At 51.7% G+C, this 22,221-nt stretch overlaps 1 protein-coding gene across 3 annotated transcripts in view; it reads right to left on the reverse strand.

Moving 5' to 3' along the window:
- LOC147709849 (NACHT, LRR and PYD domains-containing protein 3-like) overlaps positions 1-18,304 on the reverse strand; it is a 242,536-nt gene extending 224,232 nt beyond the window's left edge. The window contains exons 1-2 of one of the 3 annotated variants that reach the window (XM_086928304.1): positions 17,922-18,304; positions 16,841-17,872 (exon numbers count right to left, since the gene is read on the reverse strand). The gene's annotated coding sequence lies outside the window, so the exon portion shown is untranslated. Of the gene's footprint in view, positions 1-16,835 lie in introns of all 3 variants that reach the window. The other 2 variants (XM_086928306.1, XM_086928305.1) reach the window with 2 other exon arrangements.
- Positions 18,305-22,221: the final 3,917 nt, after the last annotated feature.

A 22,221-nucleotide genomic window follows, 5' to 3' on the forward strand; every position in this document is an offset into this window, starting at 1 on the left:
CGTGTTGTTAGTAATTGAGATGTGAAAAGTAATGTTTTGTATTACATTCCTTGTATATATTTTAATTGTGTGTACATGTGTATATATATTGTTTGTAGCCCTGAAGAAGTCCGTGGAGGACGAAACGCGTTGGCTACTGGATTGAAGAAATGAATAAAGATTAAAACTTCAAAAAACATCTGAAGACTCTGCTATTCAACTCACTTAATAATTTTTGATTGTTTTGGAATGGTTATTAGTGTAACAGATCTCTAAAATACTGACGTGTGTGCTGGATCAATTGCTAAAAAATTGTTTGCTAGAACAAGTTTCTTGTCTTAGGAGATCTAGGGAAAGGAATCTCCGATCCGTGTCACCACACAACAAACTGGGCATTATACAGGATAGGTGCAATCGTGCTGTAAACCCCATTTCCCATCCTTTTGCGTAGGACATAGACACATGTACATGTATTTATGTAGCGCAAATCACTGACCGAGGTCGGTATCTAAGCGCTTGCTTAGGGAACCCGTCCTGGTATTCCCCTGTGAGATAACCCCAGCAGGGTATCCCCAAGGTGAAAGCCAGGCATCCCGCTGCGAGGGGCCGTTGTGGAGATTAAGCAAGCTATTGCCCAGACTCGCAGAGTGTGAACCCATGATTAGAATAGGCACCGAGGCGAGAATGATCAGGTCCGTGGAATTTTTGAGCCCAAGACCCGCCGAGGCGGGGAATTGAACCCTGGTCCCGGGCCGATCTCAGCTTCCGGGTCTGCCGCCTCTAACCCCTGAGCCACACTTCTCCTCTCATTAATGAGATGGGGCAGAGCATTAAGACACATGGGCACAGCATTAATGACACCTTGGATGTCATTAATGGGACTGGGCCAGAGCAATAAGACACATGGGCACAGCATTAATGAGACCTTGGATGTCATTAATGGGACTAGGGCAGCATTAATGGGACACTGAAACAGGCAGTATTGAGACACAGCAACAGCATTAGTGGGGCAATGAAACATCCATAATAGGCTTCGGAGCGCCCTGTCAATCAATTGCACTGGTTTCTGCCTCAAAGGAGGAATCGAATGACGTGGGACTAGGGTACAGCATTAACTGGGCATGAGTAAAGCACTCATGAGACATAAGCCAGAATTAATGGACCTAGGTGATGCCTGACATCTTGCTGCACCGCTTTCTACCTCAGAGCAGTGAGGTCTAATGTGACAAGGACAGCGTGGTAAAGAGCCACGGCCACTTCATTAATGAATCTTGGAGAGCGCTGACATCTCTCTTCACTTTTTATGTCTCAAAGACACAATCGTTTGCAGTGGGACCTGGGCACCATGTTAATTGGACACAGCATTAATGAGACACATGTACAGCTTTAATCAGATATGGTCACAGCTTTCATGGGACATGGCCACATCATTATCTAATATTGGTGAGCCCTGGCATCTCCCTTCACTTTCTTTCATCTGTCTCAAAGACATAATAGGATGCAATGGGACCTGAGCACAGCATTATTGGGACATATGCACAGCATTAAATATTCTTGATGAGCCCTGGCATCTCCCTTGACTTTCTTTCTTCTGTCTCAAAGACACAATAGGCTGCAGTGGGACCTGAGCACAGCATTAATGGGACATGGTCACAGCATTAATGGGATATGGCGACATCATTAATTATTCTTGATGAGCCCTGGCATCTCCCTTCACTTTCTTTCTTCTGTCTCAAAGACATAATAGGATGCAATGGGACCTGAGCACAGCATTAATGGGACATGGTCACAGCATTATTGGGACATATGCACAGCATTAAATATTCTTGATGCGCCCTGGCATCTCCCTTGACTTTCTTTCTTCTGTCTCAAAGACACAATAGGCTGCAGAGGGACCTGAGCAGAGCATTAATGGGATATGGTGACAGCATTATTGGGACACATGCACAGCTTTAATCAGACATGGGCACAGCATTAATGAGACCTTGGATGTCATTAATGGGACTGGGGCAGCATTAATGGGACACTGAAACAGGCAGTATTGAGACACAGCAATAGCATTAGTGGGGCAATGAAACATCCATAATAGGCTTCGGAGCGCCCTGTCAATCAATTGCACTGGTTTCTGCCTCAAAGGAGGAATCGAATGACGAGGAACTTGGGTACAGCATTAACGGGGCATGAGTAAAGCACTCATGAGACATAAGCCACAATTAATGGACCTAGGTGATGCCTGACATCTTGCTGCACCGCTTTCTACCTCAGAGGAGGAAGGTCTAATGTGACAAGGACAGCGCGGGAAAGAGCCACGGCCACTTCATTAATGAATCTTGGAGAGCGCTGACATCTCTCTTCACCTTTTATGTCTCAAAGACACAATCGTTTGCAGTGGGACCTGGGCACCATGTTAATTGGACACAGCATTAATGAGACACATGTACAGCTTTAATCAGACATGGTCACAGCTTTAATGGGACATGGCCACATCACTATCTATTATTGGTGAGCCATGGCATCTCCCTTGACTTTCTTTCTTCTGTCTCAAAGACACAATAGATTGCAGTGGGACCTGAGCACAGCATTAATGGGACATGGTCACAGCATTAATGGGACATGGCCACATCATGAATTATTCTTGGTGAGCCCTGGCATCTCCCTTCACTTTCTTTCTTCTGTCTCAAAGACACAATAGGCTGCAGTGGGACCTGAGCACAGCATTAATGGGACATGGTCACAGCATTAATGGGATATGGCGACATCATTAATTATTCTTGATGAGCCCTGGCATCTCCCTTCACTTTCTTTCTTCTGTCTCAAAGACATAATAGGATGCAATGGGACCTGAGCACAGCATTAATGGGACATGGTCACAGCATTAATGGGGCATGGCCACATCATGAATTATTCTTGATGAGCCCTGGCATCTCCCTTGAATTTCTTTCTTCTGTCTCAAAGACACAATAGATTGCAGTGGGACCTGAGCACAGCATTAATGGGACATGGTCACAGCATTAATGGGACATGGCCACATCATGAATTATTCTTGGTGAGCCCTGGCATCTCCCTTCACTTTCTTTCTTCTGTCTCAAAGACATAATAGGATGCAATGGGACCTGAGCACAGCATTAATGGGACATGGTCACAGCATTATTGGGACATATGCACAGCATTAAATATTCTTGATGGGCCCTGGCATCTCCCTTGACTTTCTTTCTTCTGTCTCAAAGACACAATAGATTGCAGTGGGACCTGAGCACAGCATTAATGGGACATGGTCACAGCATTAATGGGACATGGCCACATCATGAATTATTCTTGGTGAGCCCTGGCATCTCCCTTCACTTTCTTTCTTCTGTCTCAAAGACACAATAGGCTGCAGAGGGACCTGAGCAGAGCATTAATGGGACATGTCACAGCATTAATGGGACATGGCCACATCATTATCTATTATTGGTGAGCCCTGGTATCTCCCTTCACTTTCTTTCTTCTGTCTCAAAGACACAATAGGATGCAGTGGGACCTGAGCAGAGCATTAATGGGATATGGTGACAGCATTATTGGGACACATGCACAGCTTTAATCAGACATGGGCACAGCATTAATGAGACCTTGGATGTCATTAATGGGACTGGGGCAGCATTAATGGGACACTGAAACAGGCAGTATTGAGACACAGCAATAGCATTAGTGGGGCAATGAAACATCCATAATAGGCTTCGGAGCGCCCTGTCAATCAATTGCACTGGTTTCTGCCTCAAAGGAGGAATCGAATGACGAGGAACTTGGGTACAGCATTAACGGGGCATGAGTAAAGCACTCATGAGACATAAGCCACAATTAATGGACCTAGGTGATGCCTGACATCTTGCTGCACCGCTTTCTACCTCAGAGGAGGAAGGTCTAATGTGACAAGGACAGCGTGGTAAAGAGCCACGGCCACTTCATTAATGAATCTTGGAGAGCGCTGACATCTCTCTTCACCTTTTATGTCTCAAAGACACAATCGTTTGCAGTGGGACCTGGGCACCATGTTAATTGGACACAGCATTAATGAGACACATGTACAGCTTTAATCAGACATGGTCACAGCTTTAATGGGACATGGCCACATCACTATCTATTATTGGTGAGCCATGGCATCTCCCTTCACTTTCTTTCTTCTGTCTCAAAGACACAATAGGCTGCAGTGGGACCTGAGCACAGCATTAATGGGACATGGTCACAGCATTAATGGGACATGGCCACATCATGAAATATTCTTTCTTCTGTCTCAAAGTCACAATAGGCTGCAGTGGGACCTGGGCACAGCCTTCATGGAACCTAGGCACAGGGTTAATGGGACATAGGCACAGCATTAATGGGATGTGGACAAATCATTAATTGATCTTTATGAGCCCTGACATCTCTCTTCACTTTTTCTGCCTCAAAGACACAATTGACTACAGTGGGACCTGGGCACAGCATTAATGGGACATGGCCACATCACTAATTTTTCTTGGTGAGCCCTGGCATCTCCCTTCACTTTCTATCTTCTGACTCAAAGACACAATAGGCTGCAGTGCGAACTCGGCACAGCATTAATGGAACCTAGGCACAGGAGGAATGGGACATAGGCACAGCATTAGTGGAATAATCATAAATTGATCTTGATGAGCAGTGGGACATGGACACAGCATTAATGGGACATAAGCACAGCATTAATAGAAATAGGTGCAGCATTGATAGGACCAGGGTACAACATTAATGGGACATGAGCTCAGCATTATTGGGACATAGGACAGAAGTCATGGGGCATAGGGAGATTATTAATGGAAAAAGGGTGCATGATTAATGGGACCTTGGCACAGCATTGATGGGACATAGTCACAGCATTGATGGGACCTCAGCACAGCACTAATTGGACATTGGCTGCATTAATGCAACATGGGTCGTATTATTAATGAATCTTGGCGAGCCCTACATCTCTATTCACTTTCTTCTGTCTCAAAGACACAATCGTCTACAGTGGGACCTGGGCACAGCATTAATGTGACATAGGCACAGAATTAATGTGACATAGGCACAGCATTAATGGGACCTGAGCACAGCATTAGTGGGACCAGGACACAGCATTAATGCTACCAGGCAACAGCAATAATGTGACAAAGGCAAAGCAATAAAGGTACATGGGCAAAGCATTAATGGGACACAGGCACAGCATTGATGGGACGTGGACCAACATTCATGGGGCATGGACAGAGCATTAATGGAACAAGGACACAGGATTAACGGAAATTGGGCACTGCATTAATGGGACATGGAACAATCATTAATGGATCTTGAGGAGCCCCGACAACTCTAGTCACTTTCTTTTGTCTCAAATACACATTCAGCTGCAGTGAGACCTGGGAACAGCATTAATGGGACCCGAGCACAGCATTAAAGGGACCCGGGCTCAACATTGATAGAACCTGGGCACAGCATTAATGGCACCTGGGCACAGCACTAATGGGACATAGGAACAGCATTAATGGGACATGAGTACCGCATTAATGGGACCTGGGCACAGTATTAAAGGGGCCTGGGCTCAACATTGATAGAACCTGGGCACAGCACTAATGGGACATAGGAAAAGCATTAATGGGACATGAGTACCGCATGAATGGGACTTAGGCACAGTATTAATGGGACCTAGATGGATCATTAATGAATCTTAGTGAGCCTTGAAATTTCTCTTCACTTTCTTCTGTCTCAAAGACACAATCAGCTGCAGTGGGACATGAGCACAGCATTAATGGAAATGGGTACAGTATTAATGGGACCAGGGCACAGCATTAATGGGACCTGGGCATAGAATTATGGGACATGGATGGATCATTAATGAGCCTTAGCGTGGTGAGGAAGAGATCAGAGAGAGAGGTATGTAGGCTGTGTGAGGAAGAGATAAGAGAGGTATGTAGGCTGTGTGAGGAAGAGATAAGAGAGGTATGCAGGGTGTGTAAGGAAGAGAGGTATGCAGGGTGTGTGAGGAAGAGATAAGAGATGTATGCAGGGTGTGTGAGGAAGAGATAAGAGAGGTATGCAGGGTGTGTGAGGAAGAGATAAGAGGTATGCAGGGTGTGAGAGGAAGAGATAGGAGAGGTATGCAGGCTGTGTGAGGAAGAGATAAGAGAGGTATGCAGGGTGTGTAAGGAAGAGAGGTGGGCAGGGTGTGTGAGGAAGAGGTACGAGAGGTATGCAGGGTGTGTGAGGAAGAGATAAGAGATGTATGCAGGGTGTGTGAGGAAGAGATAAGAGAGGTATGCAGGGTGTGTAAGGAAGAGAGGTATGCAGGGTGTGTAAGGAAGAGAGGTATGCAGGGTGTGTGAGGAAGAGATAAGAGAGGTATGTAGGGTGTGTAAGGAAGAGAGGTATGCAGGGTGTGTGAGGAAGTGATAAGAGAGGTATGCAGGGTGTGTGAGGAAGAGATAAGAGAGGTATGCAGGGTGTGTGAGGAAGAGATAAGAGAGGTATGCAGGGTGTGAGAGGAAGAGATAGGAGAGGTATGCAGGGTGTGTGAGGAAGAGATAAGAGAGGTATGCAGGGTGTGTGAGGAAGAGATAAGAGAGGTATGCAGGGTGTGTGAGGAAGAGATAAGAGATGTATGCAGGGTGTGAGAGGAAGAGATAGGAGAGGTATGCAGGGTGTGTGAGGAAGAGATAAGAGAGGTATGCAGGGTGTGTGAGGAAGAGATAGGAGAGGTATGCAGGGTGTGTGAGGAAGAGATAAGAGATGTATGCAGGGTGTGTGAGGATGAGAAAAGAGAGGTGGGCAGGGTGTGTGAGGAAGAGGTACGAGAGGTATGCAGGGTGTGTGAGGAAGAGATAAGAGATGTATGCAGGGTGTGTGAGGAAGAGATAAGAGAGGTATGCAGGGTGTGTAAGGAAGAGAGGTATGCAGGGTGTGTAAGGAAGAGAGGTATGCAGGGTGTGTGAGGAAGAGATAAGAGAGGTATGTAGGGTGTGTAAGGAAGAGAGGTATGCAGGGTGTGTGAGGAAGTGATAAGAGAGGTATGCAGGGTGTGTGAGGAAGAGATAAGAGAGGTATGCAGGGTGTGTGAGGAAGAGATAAGAGAGGTATGCGGGGTGTGAGAGGAAGAGATAGGAGAGGTATGCAGGGTGTGTGAGGAAGAGATAGGAGAGGTATGCAGGGTGTGTGAGGAAGAGATAAGAGAGGTATGCAGGGTGTGTGAGGAAGAGATAAGAGAGGTGTGCAGGGTGTGTGAGGGAGGAAGAGAGGTGTGCAGGGTGTGTGACGAAGAGATAAGAGAGGTATGCAGAGTGTGAGGGAGGAAGAGATAAGAGAGGTATGCAGGGTGTGAGGGAAGAAGAGATAAGAGAGGTATGCAGAGTGTGAGGGAGGAAGAGATAAGAGAGGTATGCAGGGTGTGTGAGGAAGAGATAAGAGAGGTATGCAGGGTGTATGAGGAAGAGATAAGAGAGGTATGCAGGGTGTTTGAGGAAGAGATAAGAGAGGTATGCAGGGTGTGTGAGGAAGAGATAAGAGAGGTGTGCAGGGTGTGTGAGGAAGAGATAAGAGAGGTATGCAGAGTGTGAGGGAGGAAGAGATAAGAGGTATGCAGGGTGTGAGGGAGGAGGAGATAAGAGAGGTATGCAGGGTGTGTGAGGAAGAGATAAGAGAGGTATGCAGGGTGTGTGAGGAAGAGATAAGAGAGGTATGCAGGGTGTGTGAGGAAGAGATAAGAGAGGTATGCAGAGTGTGTGAGGAAGAGATAAGAGAGGTATGCAGGGTGTGTGAGGAAGAGATAAGAGAGGTGTGCAGGGTGTGTGAGGAAGAGATAAGAGAGGTATGCAGAGTGTGAGGGAGGAAGAGATAAGAGAGGTATGCAGAGTGTGAGGGAGGAAGAGATAAGAGAGGTATGCAGGGTGTGTGAGGAAAAGATAAGAGAGGTATGCAGGGTGTGTGAGGAAGAGATAAGAGAGGTATGCAGGGTGTGTGAGGAAGAGATAAGAGAGGTATGCAGAGTGTGTGAGGAAGAGATACGAGAGGTATGCAGGGTGTGTGAGGAAGAGATAGGAGAGGTATGCAGGGTGTGTGAGGAGGAGATAAGAGAGGTGTGCAGGGTGTGTGAGGGAGGAAGAGAGATGTGCAGGGTGTGTGAGGAAGAGATAAGAGAGGTATGCAGGGTGTGAGGGAGGAGGAGATAAGAGAGGTATGCAGAGTGTGAGGGAGGAAGAGATAAGAGAGGCATGCAGAGTGTGAGGGAGGAAGAGATAAGAGAGGTATGCAGGGTGTGTGAGGAAGAGATAGGAGAGGTATGCAGGGTGTGTGAGGAAGAGATAAGAGAGGTATGCAGGGTGTGTGAGGAAGAGATAAGAGAGGTATGCAGAGTGTGTAAGGAAGAAAGGTATGCAGGGTGTGTAAGGAAGAGATAAGAGAGGTATGCAAAGTGTGAGGGAGGAAGAGATAAGAGAGGTATGCAGAGTGTGAGGGAGGAAGAGGTAAGAGAGGTATGCAGGGTGTGTGAGGAAGAGATAAGAGAGGTGTGCAGGGTGTGTGAGGGAGGAAGAGAGGTGTGCAGGGTGTGTGAGGAAGAGATAAGAGAGGTATGCAGAGTGTGAGGGAGGAAGAGATAAGAGAGTTATGCAGAGTGTGAGGGAGGAAGAGATAAGAGAGGTATGCAGGGTGTGTGAGGAAGAGATAAGAGAGGTGTGCAGGGTGTGTGAGGGAGGAAGAGAGGTGTGCAGGGTGTGTGAGGAAGATAAAAGAGAGGTATGCAGAGTGTGAGGGAGGAAGAGATAAGAGAGGTATGCAGAGTGTGAGGGAGGAAGAGATAAGAGAGGTATGCAGGGTGTGTGAGGAAGATATAAGAGAGGTATACAGAGTGTGTAAGGAAGAGAGGTATGCAGGGTGTGTAAGGAAGAGATAAGAGAGGTATGCAAAGTGTGAGGGAGGAAGAGATAAGGGAGGTATGCAGAGTGTGAGGGAGGAAGAGATAAGAGAGGTATGCAGGGTGTGTGAGGAAGAGATAAGAGAGGTATGCAGGGTGTGTAAGGAAGAGAGGTATGCAGGGTGTGTGAGGAAGAGATAAGAGATGTATGCAGGGTGTGTGAGGAAGAGATAAGAGAGGTGTGCAGGGTGTGTGAGGAAGAGATAAGAGAGGTATGCAGGGTGTGAGAGGAAGAGATAGGAGAGGTATGCAGGCTGTGTGAGGAAGAGATAAGAGAGGTATGCAGGGTGTGTAAGGAAGAGAGGTGGGCAGGGTGTGTGAGGAAGAGGTACGAGAGGTATGCAGGGTGTGTGAGGAAGAGATAAGAGATGTATGCAGGGTGTGTGAGGAAGAGATAAGAGAGGTATGCAGGGTGTGTAAGGAAGAGAGGTATGCAGGGTGTGTAAGGAAGAGAGGTATGCAGGGTGTGTGAGGAAGAGATAAGAGAGGTATGTAGGGTGTGTAAGGAAGAGAGGTATGCAGGGTGTGTGAGGAAGTGATAAGAGAGGTATGCAGGGTGTGTGAGGAAGAGATAAGAGATGTATGCAGGGTGTGTGAGGATGAGAAAAGAGAGGTGGGCAGGGTGTGTGAGGAAGAGGTACGAGAGGTATGCAGGGTGTGTGAGGAAGAGATAAGAGAGGTATGCAGGGTGTGTGAGGAAGAGATAAGAGAGGTATGCAGGGTGTGTGAGGAAGAGATAGGAGAGGTATGCAGGGTGTGTGAGGAAGAGATAAGAGATGTATGCAGGGTGTGTGAGGATGAGAAAAGAGAGGTGGGCAGGGTGTGTGAGGAAGAGGTACGAGAGGTATGCAGGGTGTGTGAGGAAGAGATAAGAGATGTATGCAGGGTGTGTGAGGAAGAGATAAGAGAGGTATGCAGGGTGTGTAAGGAAGAGAGGTATGCAGGGTGTGTAAGGAAGAGAGGTATGCAGGGTGTGTGAGGAAGAGATAAGAGAGGTATGTAGGGTGTGTAAGGAAGAGAGGTATGCAGGGTGTGTGAGGAAGTGATAAGAGAGGTATGCAGGGTGTGTGAGGAAGAGATAAGAGAGGTATGCAGGGTGTGTGAGGAAGAGATAATAGAGGTATGCGGGGTGTGAGAGGAAGAGATAGGAGAGGTATGCAGGGTGTGTGAGGAAGAGATAGGAGAGGTATGCAGGGTGTGTGAGGAAGAGATAAGAGAGGTATGCAGGGTGTGTGAGGAAGAGATAAGAGAGGTGTGCAGGGTGTGTGAGGGAGGAAGAGAGGTGTGCAGGGTGTGTGAGGAAGAGATAAGAGAGGTATGCAGAGTGTGAGGGAGGAAGAGATAAGAGAGGTATGCAGGGTGTGAGGGAAGAAGAGATAAGAGAGGTATGCAGAGTGTGAGGGAGGAAGAGATAAGAGAGGTATGCAGGGTGTGTGAGGAAGAGATAAGAGAGGTATGCAGGGTGTGTGAGGAAGAGATAAGAGAGGTATGCAGGGTGTTTGAGGAAGAGATAAGAGAGGTATGCAGGGTGTGTGAGGAAGAGATAAGAGAGGTGTGCAGGGTGTGTGAGGAAGAGATAAGAGAGGTATGCAGAGTGTGAGGGAGGAAGAGATAAGAGGTATGCAGGGTGTGAGGGAGGAGGAGATAAGAGAGGTATGCAGGGTGTGTGAGGAAGAGATAAGAGAGGTATGCAGGGTGTGTGAGGAAGAGATAAGAGAGGTATGCAGGGTGTGTGAGGAAGAGATAAGAGAGGTATGCAGAGTGTGTGAGGAAGAGATAAGAGAGGTATGCAGGGTGTGTGAGGAAGAGATAAGAGAGGTGTGCAGGGTGTGTGAGGAAGAGATAAGAGAGGTATGCAGAGTGTGAGGGAGGAAGAGATAAGAGAGGTATGCAGAGTGTGAGGGAGGAAGAGATAAGAGAGGTATGCAGGGTGTGTGAGGAAAAGATAAGAGAGGTATGCAGGGTGTGTGAGGAAGAGATAAGAGAGGTATGCAGGGTGTGTGAGGAAGAGATAAGAGAGGTATGCAGAGTGTGTGAGGAAGAGATACGATAGGTATGCAGGGAGTGTGAGGAAGAGATAGGAGAGGTATGCAGGGTGTGTGAGGAGGAGATAAGAGAGGTGTGCAGGGTGTGTGAGGGAGGAAGAGAGATGTGCAAGGTGTGTGAGGAAGAGATAAGAGAGGTATGCAGGGTGTGAGGGAGGAGGAGATAAGAGAGGTATGCAGAGTGTGAGGGAGGAAGAGATAAGAGAGGCATGCAGAGTGTGAGGGAGGAAGAGATAAGAGAGGTATGCAGGGTGTGTGAGGAAGAGATAGGAGAGGTATGCAGGGTGTGTGAGGAAGAGATAAGAGAGGTATGCAGGGTGTGTGAGGAAGAGATAAGAGAGGTATGCAGAGTGTGTAAGGAAGAGAGGTATGCAGGGTGTGTAAGGAAGAGATAAGAGAGGTATTCAAAGTGTGAGGGAGGAAGAGATAAGAGAGGTATGCAGAGTGTGAGGGAGGAAGAGGTAAGAGAGGTATGCAGGGTGTGTGAGGAAGAGATAAGAGAGGTGTGCAGGGTGTGTGAGGGAGGAAGAGAGGTGTGCAGGGTGTGTGAGGAAGAGATAAGAGAGGTATGCAGAGTGTGAGGGAGGAAGAGATAAGAGAGGTATGCAGAGTGTGAGGGAGGAAGAGATAAGAGAGGTATGCAGGGTGTGTGAGGAAGAGATAAGAGAGGTGTGCAGGGTGTGTGAGGGAGGAAGAGAGGTGTGCAGGGTGTGTGAGGAAGATAAAAGAGAGGTATGCAGAGTGTGAGGGAGGAAGAGATAAGAGAGGTATGCAGAGTGTGAGGGAGGAAGAGATAAGAGAGGTATGCAGGGTGTGTGAGGAAGAGATAAGAGAGGTATGCAGAGTGTGTAAGGAAGAGAGGTATGCAGGGTGTGTAAGGAAGAGATAAGAGAGGTATGCAAAGTGTGAGGGAGGAAGAGATAAGGGAGGTATGCAGAGTGTGAGGGAGGAAGAGATAAGAGAGGTATGCAGGGTGTGTGAGGAAGAGATAAGAGAGGTATGCAGGGTGTGTAAGGAAGAGAGGTATGCAGGGTGTGTGAGGAAGAGATAAGAGATGTATGCAGGGTGTGTGAGGAAGAGATAAGAGAGGTATGCAGGGTGTGTGAGGAAGAGATAAGAGAGCTATGCAGGGTGTGAGAGGAAGAGATAGGAGAGGTATGCAGGCTGTGTGAGGAAGAGATAAGAGAGGTATGCAGGGTGTGTAAGGAAGAGAGGTGGGCAGGGTGTGTAAGGAAGAGGTACGAGAGGTATGCAGGGTGTGTGAGGAAGAGATAAGAGATGTATGCAGGGTGTGTGAGGAAGAGATAAGAGAGGTATGCAGGGTGTGTAAGGAAGAGAGGTATGCAGGGTGTGTAAGGAAGAGAGGTATGCAGGGTGTGTGAGGAAGAGATAAGAGAGGTATGTAGGGTGTGTAAGGAAGAGAGGTATGCAGGGGGTGTGAGGAAGTGATAAGAGAGGTATGCAGGGTGTGTGAGGAAGAGATAAGAGAGGTATGCAGGGTGTGTGAGGAAGAGATAAGAGAGGTATGCAGGGTGTGAGAGGAAGAGATAGGAGAGGTATGCAGGGTGTGTGAGGAAGAGATAAGAGAGGTATGCAGGGTGTGTGAGGAAGAGATAAGAGAGGTATGCAGGGTGTGTGAGGAAGAGATAAGAGAGGTATGCGGGGTGTGAGAGGAAGAGATAGGAGAGGTATGCAGGGTGTGTGAGGAAGAGATAAGAGAGGTATGCAGGGTGTGTGAGGAAGAGATAGGAGAGGTATGCAGGGTGTGTGAGGAAGAGATAAGAGATGTATGCTGGGTGTGTGAGGATGAGAAAAGAGAGGTGGGCAGGGTGTGTGAGGAAGAGGTATGCAGGGTGTGTGAGGAAGAGATAAGAGATGTATGCAGGGTGTGTGAGGAAGAGATAAGAGAGGTATGCAGGGTGTGTAAGGAAGAGAGGTATGCAGGGTGTGTAAGGAAGAGAGGTATGCAGGGTGTGTGAGGAAGAGATAAGAGAGGTATGTAGGGTGTGTAAGGAAGAGAAGTATGCAGAGTGTGTGAGGAAGTGATAAGAGAGGTATGCAGGGTGTGTGAGGAAGAGATAAGAGAGGTATGCAGGGTGTGTGAGGAAGAGATAAGAGAGGTATGCGGGGTGTGAGAGGAAGAGATAGGAGAGGTATGCAGGGTGTGTGAGGAAGAGATAAGAGAGGTATGCAGGGTGTGTGAGGAAGAGATAAGAGAGGTGTGCAGGGTGTGTGAGGGAGGAAGAGAGGTGTGCAGGGTGTGTGAGGAAGAGATAAGAGAGGTATGCAGAGTGTGAGGGAGGAAGAGATAAGAGAGGTATGCAGGGTGTGAGGGAAGAAGAGATAAGAGAGGTATGCAGAGTGTGAGGGAGGAAGAGATAAAAGAGGTATGCAGGGTGTGTGAGGAAGAGATAAGAGAGGTATGCAGGGTGTGTGAGGAAGAGATAAGAGAGGTATGCAGGGTGTTTGAGGAAGAGATAAGAGAGGTATGCAGGGTGTGTGAGGAAGAGATAAGAGAGGTGTGCAGGGTGTGTGAGGAAGAGATAAGAGAGGTATGCAGAGTGTGAGGGAGGAAGAGATAAGAGAGGTATGCAGGGTGTGAGGGAGGAGGAGATAAGAGAGGTATGCAGGGTGTGTGAGGAAGAGATAAGAGAGGTATGCAGGGTGTGTGAGGAAGAGATAAGAGAGGTATGCAGGATGTGTGAGGAAGAGATAAGAGAGGTATGCAGAGTGTGTGAGGAAGAGATAAGAGAGATATGCAGGGTGTGTGAGGAAGAGATAAGAGAGGTGTGCAGGGTGTGAGGGAGGAAGAGATAAGAGAGGTATGCAGAGTGTGAGGGAGGAAGAGATAAGAGAGGTATGCAGGGTGTGTGAGGAAAAGATAAGAGAGGTATGCAGGGTGTGTGAGGAAAAGATAAGAGAGGTATGCAGGGTGTGTGAGGAAGAGATAAGAGGTATGCAGAGTGTGTGAGAAAGAGATACGAGAGGTATGCAGGGTGTGTGAGGAAGAGATAGGAGAGGTATGCAGGGTGTGTGAGGAGGAGATAAGAGAGGTGTGCAGGGTGTGTGAGGGAGGAAGAGAGGTGTGCAGGGTGTGTGAGGAAGAGATAAGAGAGGTATGCAGGGTGTGAGGGAGGAGGAGATAAGAGAGGTATGCAGAGTGTGAGGGAGGAAGAGATAAGAGAGGCATGCAGAGTGTGAGGGAGGAAGAGATAAGAGAGGTATGCAGGGTGTGTGAGGAAGAGATAAGAGAGGTATGCAGGGTGTGTGAGGAAGAGATAAGAGAGGTATGCAGGGTGTGTGAGGAAGAGATAAGAGAGGTATGCAGAGTGTGTAAGGAAGAGAGGTATGCAGGGTGTGTAAGGAAGAGATAAGAGAGGTATGCAAAGTGTGAGGGAAGAAGAGATAAGAGAGGTATGCAGAGTGTGAGGGAGGAAGAGATAAGAGAGGTATGCAGGGTGTGTGAGGAAGAGATAAGAGACGTGTGCAGGGTGTGTGAGGGAGGAAGAGAGGTGTGCAGGGTGTGTGAGGAAGAGATAAGAGAGGTATGCAGAGTGTGAGGGAGGAAGAGATAAGAGAGGTATGCAGAGTGTGAGGGAGGAAGAGATAAGAGAGGTATGCAGGGTGTGTGAGGAAGAGATAAGAGAGGTGTGCAGGGTGTGGGAGGGAGGAAGAAAGGTGTGCAGGGTGTGTGAGGAAGATAAAAGAGAGGTATGCAGAGTGTGAGGGAGGAAGAGATAAGAGAGGTATGCAGAGTGTGAGGGAGGAAGAGATAAGAGAGGTATGCAGGGTGTGTGAGGAAGAGATAAGAGAGGTATGCAGAGTGTTTAAGGAAGAGAGGTATGCAGGGTGTGTAAGGAAGAGATAAGAGAGGTATGCAAAGTGTGAGGGAGGAAGAGATAAGGGAGGTATGCAGAGTGTGAGGGAGGAAGAGATAAGAGAGGTATGCAGGGTGTGTGAGGAAGGGATAAGAGAGGTGTGCAGGGTGTGTGAGGGAGGAAGAGAGGTGTGCAGGGTGTGTGAGGAAGAGATAAGAGAGGTATGCAGAGTGTGAGGGAGGAAGAGATAAGAGAGGTATGCAGAGTGTGAGGGAGGAAGAGATAAGAGAGGTATGCAGGGAGTGTGAGGAAGAGATAAGATAGGTTTGCAGGGTGTGTAAGGAAGAGAGGTATGCAGGGTGTGTAAGGAAGAGATAAGAGAGGTATGCAAAGTGTGAGGGAGGAAGAGATAAGAGAGGTATGCAGAGTGTGAGGGAGGAAGAGATAAGAGAGGTATGCAGGGTGTGTGAGGAAGAGATAAGAGAGGTGTGCAGGGTGTGTGAGGGAGGAAGAGAGGTGTGCAGGGTGTGTGAGGAAGAGATAAGAGAGGTATGCAGAGTGTGAGGGAGGAAGAGATAAGAGAGGTATGCAGAGTGTGAGGGAGGAAGAGATAAGAGAGGTATGCAGGGAGTGTGAGGAAGAGATAAGATAGGTTTGCAGGGTGTGTAAGGAAGAGAGGTATGCAGGGTGTGTAAGGAAGAGATAAGAGAGGTATGCAAAGTGTGAGGGAGGAAGAGATAAGGGAGGTATGCAGAGTGTGAGGGAGGAAGAGATAAGAGAGGTATGCAGGGTGTGTGAGGAAGGGATAAGAGAGGTGTGCAGGGTGTGTGAGGGAGGAAGAGAGGTGTGCAGGGTGTGTGAGGAAGAGATAAGAGAGGTATGCAGAGTGTGAGGGAGGAAGAGATAAGAGAGGTATGCAGAGTGTGTGGGAGGAAGAGATAAGAGAGGTATGCAGGGAGTGTGAGGAAGAGATAAGATAGGTTTGCAGGGTGTGTAAGGAAGAGAGGTATGCAGGGTGTGTAAGGAAGAGATAAGAGAGGTATGCAAAGTGTGAGGGAGGAAGAGATAAGAGAGGTATGCAGAGTGTGAGGGAGGAAGAGATAAGAGAGGTATGCAGGGTGTGTGAGGAAGAGATAAGAGAGGTGTGCAGGGTGTGTGAGGGAGGAAGAGAGGTGTGCAGGGTGTGTGAGGAAGAGATAAGAGAGGTATGCAGAGTGTGAGGGAGGAAGAGATAAGAGAGGTATGCAGAGTGTGAGGGAGGAAGAGATAAGAGAGGTATGCAGGGAGTGTGAGGAAGAGATAAGATAGGTTTGCAGGGTGTGTAAGGAAGAGAGGTATGCAGGGTGTGTAAGGAAGAGATAAGAGAGGTATGCAAAGTGTGAGGGAGGAAGAGATAAGGGAGGTATGCAGAGTGTGAGGGAGGAAGAGATAAGAGAGGTATGCAGGGTGTGTGAGGAAGAGATAAGAGAGGTGTGCAGGGTGTGTGAGGGAGGTTGAGAGGTGTGCAGGGTGTGTGAGGAAGAGATAAGAGAGGTATGCAGAGTGTGAGGGAGGAAGAGATAAGAGAGGTATGCAGAGTGTGAGGGAGGAAGAGATAAGAGAGGTATGCAGGGAGTGTGAGGAAGAGATAAGATAGGTTTGCAGGGTGTGTAAGGAAGAGAGGTATGCAGGGTGTGTAAGGAAGAGATAAGAGAGGTATGCAAAGTGTGAGGGAGGAAGAGATAAGAGAGGTATGCAGAGTGTGAGGGAGGAAGAGATAAGAGAGGTATGCAGGGTGTGTGAGGAAGAGATAAGAGAGGTGTGCAGGGTGTGTGAGGGAGGAAGAGAGGTGTGCAGGGTGTGTGAGGAAGAGATAAGAGAGGTATGCAGAGTGTGAGGGAGGAAGAGATAAGAGAGGTATGCAGAGTGTGAGGGAGGAAGAGATAAGAGAGGTATGCAGGGAGTGTGAGTAAGAGATAAGATAGGCTTGCAGGGTGTGTAAGGAAGAGAGGTATGCAGGGTGTGTAAGGAAGAGAGGTATGCAGGATGTGTGAGGAAGAGAGGTATGCAAGGTGCTCACCTTACCTCACAGTACTCCACACACAGCTCCTTACTTCTTCCGGGGCAGGGGTCAAAACACGTCTCTCTCTGATTCCTAAGGCATTTCACTGCTGCTGCACCCCAGGGGAAGGGGGTCGTGCACCCCCTCTTCTGAATGTTGAGCTGGACCTGTGCCTCCGTGTGTCTCCCCCTGACTGTGCCTCAGTGTGTCTGTTCCTGACTGTCTCTGAGGTCGTCTCTTTCTGAATTCCGTCAGTGTGTCTCTTCCTTGCTGCCCTCAGCGTGCCTGTCTCTAGCTATGCCTGAGACTGTCTCTATTACTGGCAGTGCCTCAGTATGTCTCTTTCTGGCTGCCTTCAGTGTGCCTGTCTCTGACTGTCCCTGAGGCTGTCTCTATTACTGGTTGACCTCAGTGTGTCTCTTCCTTGCTGCCGTCAGCGTGTCTCTTCCTGGCTGTGCCTCGTGTGTCTCTTCCTGGCTGCCCACAGTGTGTCTCTTCCTGCCTGTGCCTCGGTGTGTCTCTTCCTGCCTGTGCCTCGGTGTGTCTCTTTCTGGCTGCCCTCAGTGTGTCTCTTTCTGGCTGTGCCTCAGTGTGTCTCTTCCTGGCTGCCCTCAGTTTGTCTGGTCCTGACTGTCCCAAGGGTGTCTCTTCCTGGCTGCCCTCAGTGTGCCTGTCTGTGGCAGTCCCTGAGACTGTCTCTATTACTGACTGTCCTGAGGGTGTCTCTTCCTGGCTGCCTCAGCGTGTCTCTTCCTGGCTGTGCCTCTGTGTGTCTCTTCCTGGCTGCCCAGAGTGTGCCTGTCTCTAGCTGTCCCTGAGACTGTCTCAATTACTGACTGTCCTGAGGGTGTCTCTTCCTGCCTTCCCTCAGTGTGTCTCTCCCTGGCTTCCCTCAGCGTGTCTCTTCCTGGCTGCCCTCAGCGTGTCTCTTCCTGGCTGCCCTCAGCGTGTCTCTTCCTGGCTGCCCTCAGTGTGTCTCTTCCTGGCTGCCCTCAGTGTGTCTCTTCCTGGCTGCCTCAGCGTGTCTCTTCCTGCCTTCCCTCAGTGTGTCTCTCCCTGGCTTCCCTCAGTGTGTCTCCTCCTGGCTGCCTCAGCGTGTCTCTTCCTGCCTTCCCTCAGTGTGTCTCTCCCTGGCTTCCCTCCGTGTGTCTCTTCCTGTCTGTGCCTCAGCGTGTCTCTTCCTGTCTGTGCCTCAGCGTGTCTCTTCCTGTCTGTGCCTCAGTGTGTCTCTTCCTGGCTGTCTCAGCGTGTCTCTTCCTGCCTTCCCTCAGTGTGTCTCTCCCTGGCTTCCCTCAGTGTGTCTCTTCCTGTCTGTGCCTCAGTGTGTCTATTCCTGTCTGTGCCTCAGTGTGTCTGTCCCCGACTGTCCCGAGGGTGTCTCTTCCCCCACCCCCCGCCCTCGGTGTCTCTTCCGCATCAGTCGGTGCCAGGCTGTGCCCGGGGGCAGAGTCCGCCTCCTCTGCTCTCACCGCCTCCTGCCGGCTCCAGAGACGGTAACACCCCCCAGGGAGGGGCAGAGTGACACCCCCAGGGAGGAAAGAGAGGGAGGGACAACCCCAGTGACGGAGGGAGGAACACCTCCAGGGAAGGAGGGAGGGACAGAGTGACACCCCCAGGGAGGGGCAGAGTGACACCCCAGGGAGGGAGGAAGGGGCAGAGTGACGCCCCCAGGGAAGGAGGGAGGGGCAGAGTGACACCCCCAGAAGGGAGAGAGGGACAACGTGACACCCCAGGGAGGGAGAGAGGGGCAGTGACATCCCCAGGGAAAAGGAAGAGGGAGAGTGACATCCCCAGGGAGGGAGAGAAGGGCAGAGTGACACCCCCACAGAGAGAGAGGGGCAGAGTGACACCCCCACATAGAGAGAGGGGCAGAGTGCACCCCCAGGGAGGGAGAGAGGGGCAGAGTGACATCCCCAGGAGGGACAGAGTGACACCCCCAGGGAGGGAGGGAGGGGCAGAGTGACACCCCCAGGGAGGGAGAGAGGGGCAAAGTGACACCCCCACAGAGAGAGAGGGGCAGAGTGACACCCCCAGGGAGGGAGAGAGGGGCAGAGTGACACTCCCAGGGAGGGAGAGTGGGGCAGAGGGACACCCCAAGAAGGGAGAGAGGGACAAAGTGACACCCCAGGGAGGGAGAGAGGGGCAGAGTGACACCCCCAGGGAGAAAGGAAGGGGCAGAGTGACATCCCCAGGGAGGAAGTAAGGGGCAGAGTGACACCCCAGGGAGGGAGAGAGGGGCAGAGTGACACCCCCAGGGAGGGAGAAAGGGGCAGAGTGACACCCCCAGAAGGGAGAGAGGGACAAAGTGACACCCCAGGGAGGGAGAGAGGGGCAGAGTGACACCCCCAGGGAGAAAGGAAGGGGCAGAGTGACATCCCCAGGGAGGAAGAGAGGGGCAGAGTGCCACCCACACAGAGAGAGGGGCAGAGTGACACCCCCAAGGAGGGAGGAAGGGGCATAGTGACAACCCCAGGGAGGGAGGGAGGGAGGGGCAGGGTGACACACCCAGGGAGGGAGAGGGGGTGGAGTGACACCCCCAGGGAGGGAGGAAGGGGCAAAGTGACACCCCCAGGGAGGGAGAGAGGGGCAGAGTGACACCCCCAGGGAGGTGGAGAGGGGCAGAGTGACACGCCCAGGGAGGGAGAGAGGGGCAGAGTGACACCCCAGGGAGGGAGAGAGGGGCAGAGTGACACACCCAGGAGGGACTGAGTGACATCCCCAGGGAGGGAGAGAGGGGCAGAGTGACACCCCCAGGGAGGGAGAGAGGGGCAGAGTGACACCCCCAGGGAGGGAGAGAAGGTTAGAGTGACACCCCCAGGGAGGGAGGAAGGGGCAGAGTGACACCCCCAAGGAGGGAGGGAGGGGCAGAGTGATACACCCAGGGAGGGAGAGAGGGGCAGAGTGACACCCCCAGGGAGGGAGGAAGGGGCAGAGTGACACCCCCAGGGAGAAGGAGAGGGGCAGAGTAACACCCCCAGGGAGAGAGAGAGAGAGGGGAAGAGTGACACCCCCAGGGAAGGAGAGAGGGGCAGAGTGACACCCCCAGGGAGGTAGGAAGGGGCAAAGTGACACCGCAAGGGAGGGAGGGAGAGGCAGATTGACACCCCCAGGGAGGGAGAGAGGGGCAGAGTGACACCCCCTGGGAGGAAGAGAGGGGCAGAGTAACACCCCCAGGGAGAGAAAGAGGGGCAGAGTGACACCCCCGGGGAGGGAGAGAGGGGCAGAGTGACACCCCCAGGGAGGGAGGGGCAGAGAGACACCCCCAGGGAGGAGGAGATGGGCAGAGTAGCAACGCCAGGGAGAGAGAGAGGGGCAGAGTGACACCCCAGGGAGGGAGAGAGGGGCGGAGTGACACCCCCAGGGAGGGAGAGAGGGGCAGAGTGAAACCACCAGGGAGAAAGAGAGAGGCAGAGTGACACCTCCAGGGAGGGAGAGAGGGGCAGAGTGACGCGCCCAGGGAGGGAGAAAGGGGCAGAGTGACACCCCCAGGGAGGGAGGAAGGGGCAGAGTAACACCCCCAGGGAGGAAGAGAGGGGCAGAGTGACACCCCAGGGAGGGAGGGAGAGGCAGAGTGACACCCCCAGGGAGGGAGAGAGGGACAGAGTGACACCCCCAGGGAGGGAGAGAGGAGCAGAGTGAAACACCCAGGGAGGGAGAGAGGTGCAGAGTGACACCCCCAGGGAGGATGAGAGGGGCATAGTAACACCCCCAGGGAAGGAGGGGTGGCAGAGTGAGACCATCAGGGAGGAAGAGAGGGGCAGAGTGAACCCTCAGGAAGGGAGAGAGGGGCAGAGTGACACCCCAGGGAGGGAGGAAGGGGCAGAGTGACACCCCCAGGGAGGAAGAGAGGGGCAGAGTGACACCCCCAGGGAGGGAGGGAGGGGCAGAGTGAGACCCCCAGGGAGGGAGGGAGAGGCAGAGAGACAGCCCCATGGAGGGAGAGAGGGGCAGATTGACACACCCAGGGAGGGAGAGCGGGGCAGAGTGACACCCCCAGGGAGGGAGGAAGGGGCAGAGTGACAGCCCCGGGGAGGGAGGGAGGGGCAGAGAGACAACCACAGGGAGAGAGAGCGGGGCAGACTGACAACCCCAGGTAGTGAGAGAGGGGCAGAATGACAACCCCAGGGAGTGAGAGAGGGGCAGAGTGACATCCCCAGGGAGGGACAGAGGGGCAGAGTGACACCCCCAGGGAAGAAGAGAGGGGCAGAGTGACACCCCCAGGGAGATAGAGGGACAGAGTGACACCCCCAGGGAGGGAGAGAGGGGCAGAGTGACACTCCCAGGGAGGTTAGAGAGGGACAGAGTGACACCCCCAGGGAGGGAGAGAGGGGCGGAGTGACACCCCCAGGGAGGGAGAGAGGGGCAGAGTGAAACCCCCAGGGAGAAAGAGAGAGGCAGAGTGACACCTCCAGGGAGGGAGAGAGGGGCAGAGTGACGTGCCCAGGGAGGGAGAAAGGGGCAGAGTGACACCCCCAGGGAGGGAGGAAGGGGCAGAGTGACACCCCCAGGGAGGGAGGGGCAGAGAGACACCCCCAGGGAGGAGGAGATGGGCAGAGTAGCAACGCCAGGGAGAGAGAGAGGGGCAGAGTGACACCCCAGGGAGGGAGAGAGGGGCGGAGTGACACCCCCAGGGAGGGAGAGAGGGGCAGAGTGAAACCCCCAGGGAGAAAGAGAGAGGCAGAGTGACACCTCCAGGGAGGGAGAGAGGGGCAGAGTGACGCGCCCAGGGAGGGAGAAAGGGGCAGAGTGACACCCCCAGGGAGGGAGGAAGGGGCAGAGTAACACCCCCAGGGAGGAAGAGAGGGGCAGAGTGACACCCCAGGGAGGGAGGGAGAGGCAGAGTGACACCCCCAGGGAAGGGAGAGAGGGACAGAGTGACACCCCCAGGGAGGGAGAGAGGAGCAGAGTGAAACACCCAGGGAGGGAGAGAGGTGCAGAGTGACACCCCCAGGGAGGATGAGAGGGGCATAGTAACACCCCCAGGGAAGGAGGGGTGGCAGAGTGAGACCATCAGGGAGGAAGAGAGGGGCAGAGTGAACCCTCAGGAAGGGAGAGAGGGGCAGAGTGACACCCCAGGGAGGGAGGAAGGGGCAGAGTGACACCCCCAGGGAGGAAGAGAGGGGCAGAGTGACACCCCCAGGGAGGGAGGGAGGGGCAGAGTGAGACCCCCAGGGAGGGAGGGAGAGGCAGAGAGACAGCCCCATGGAGGGAGAGAGGGGCAGATTGACACACCCAGGGAGGGAGAGCGGGGCAGAGTGACACCCCCAGGGAGGGAGGAAGGGGCAGAGTGACAGCCCCGGGGAGGGAGGGAGGGGCAGAGAGACAACCACAGGGAGAGAGAGCGGGGCAGACTGACAACCCCAGGTAGTGAGAGAGGGGCAGAATGACAACCCCAGGGAGTGAGAGAGG

The sequence above is a fragment of the Lissotriton vulgaris genome, chromosome 6 (genome assembly GCF_964263255.1).
Source record: "Lissotriton vulgaris chromosome 6, aLisVul1.2, whole genome shotgun sequence".
Lineage (NCBI taxonomy): Eukaryota > Metazoa > Chordata > Amphibia > Caudata > Salamandridae > Lissotriton > Lissotriton vulgaris.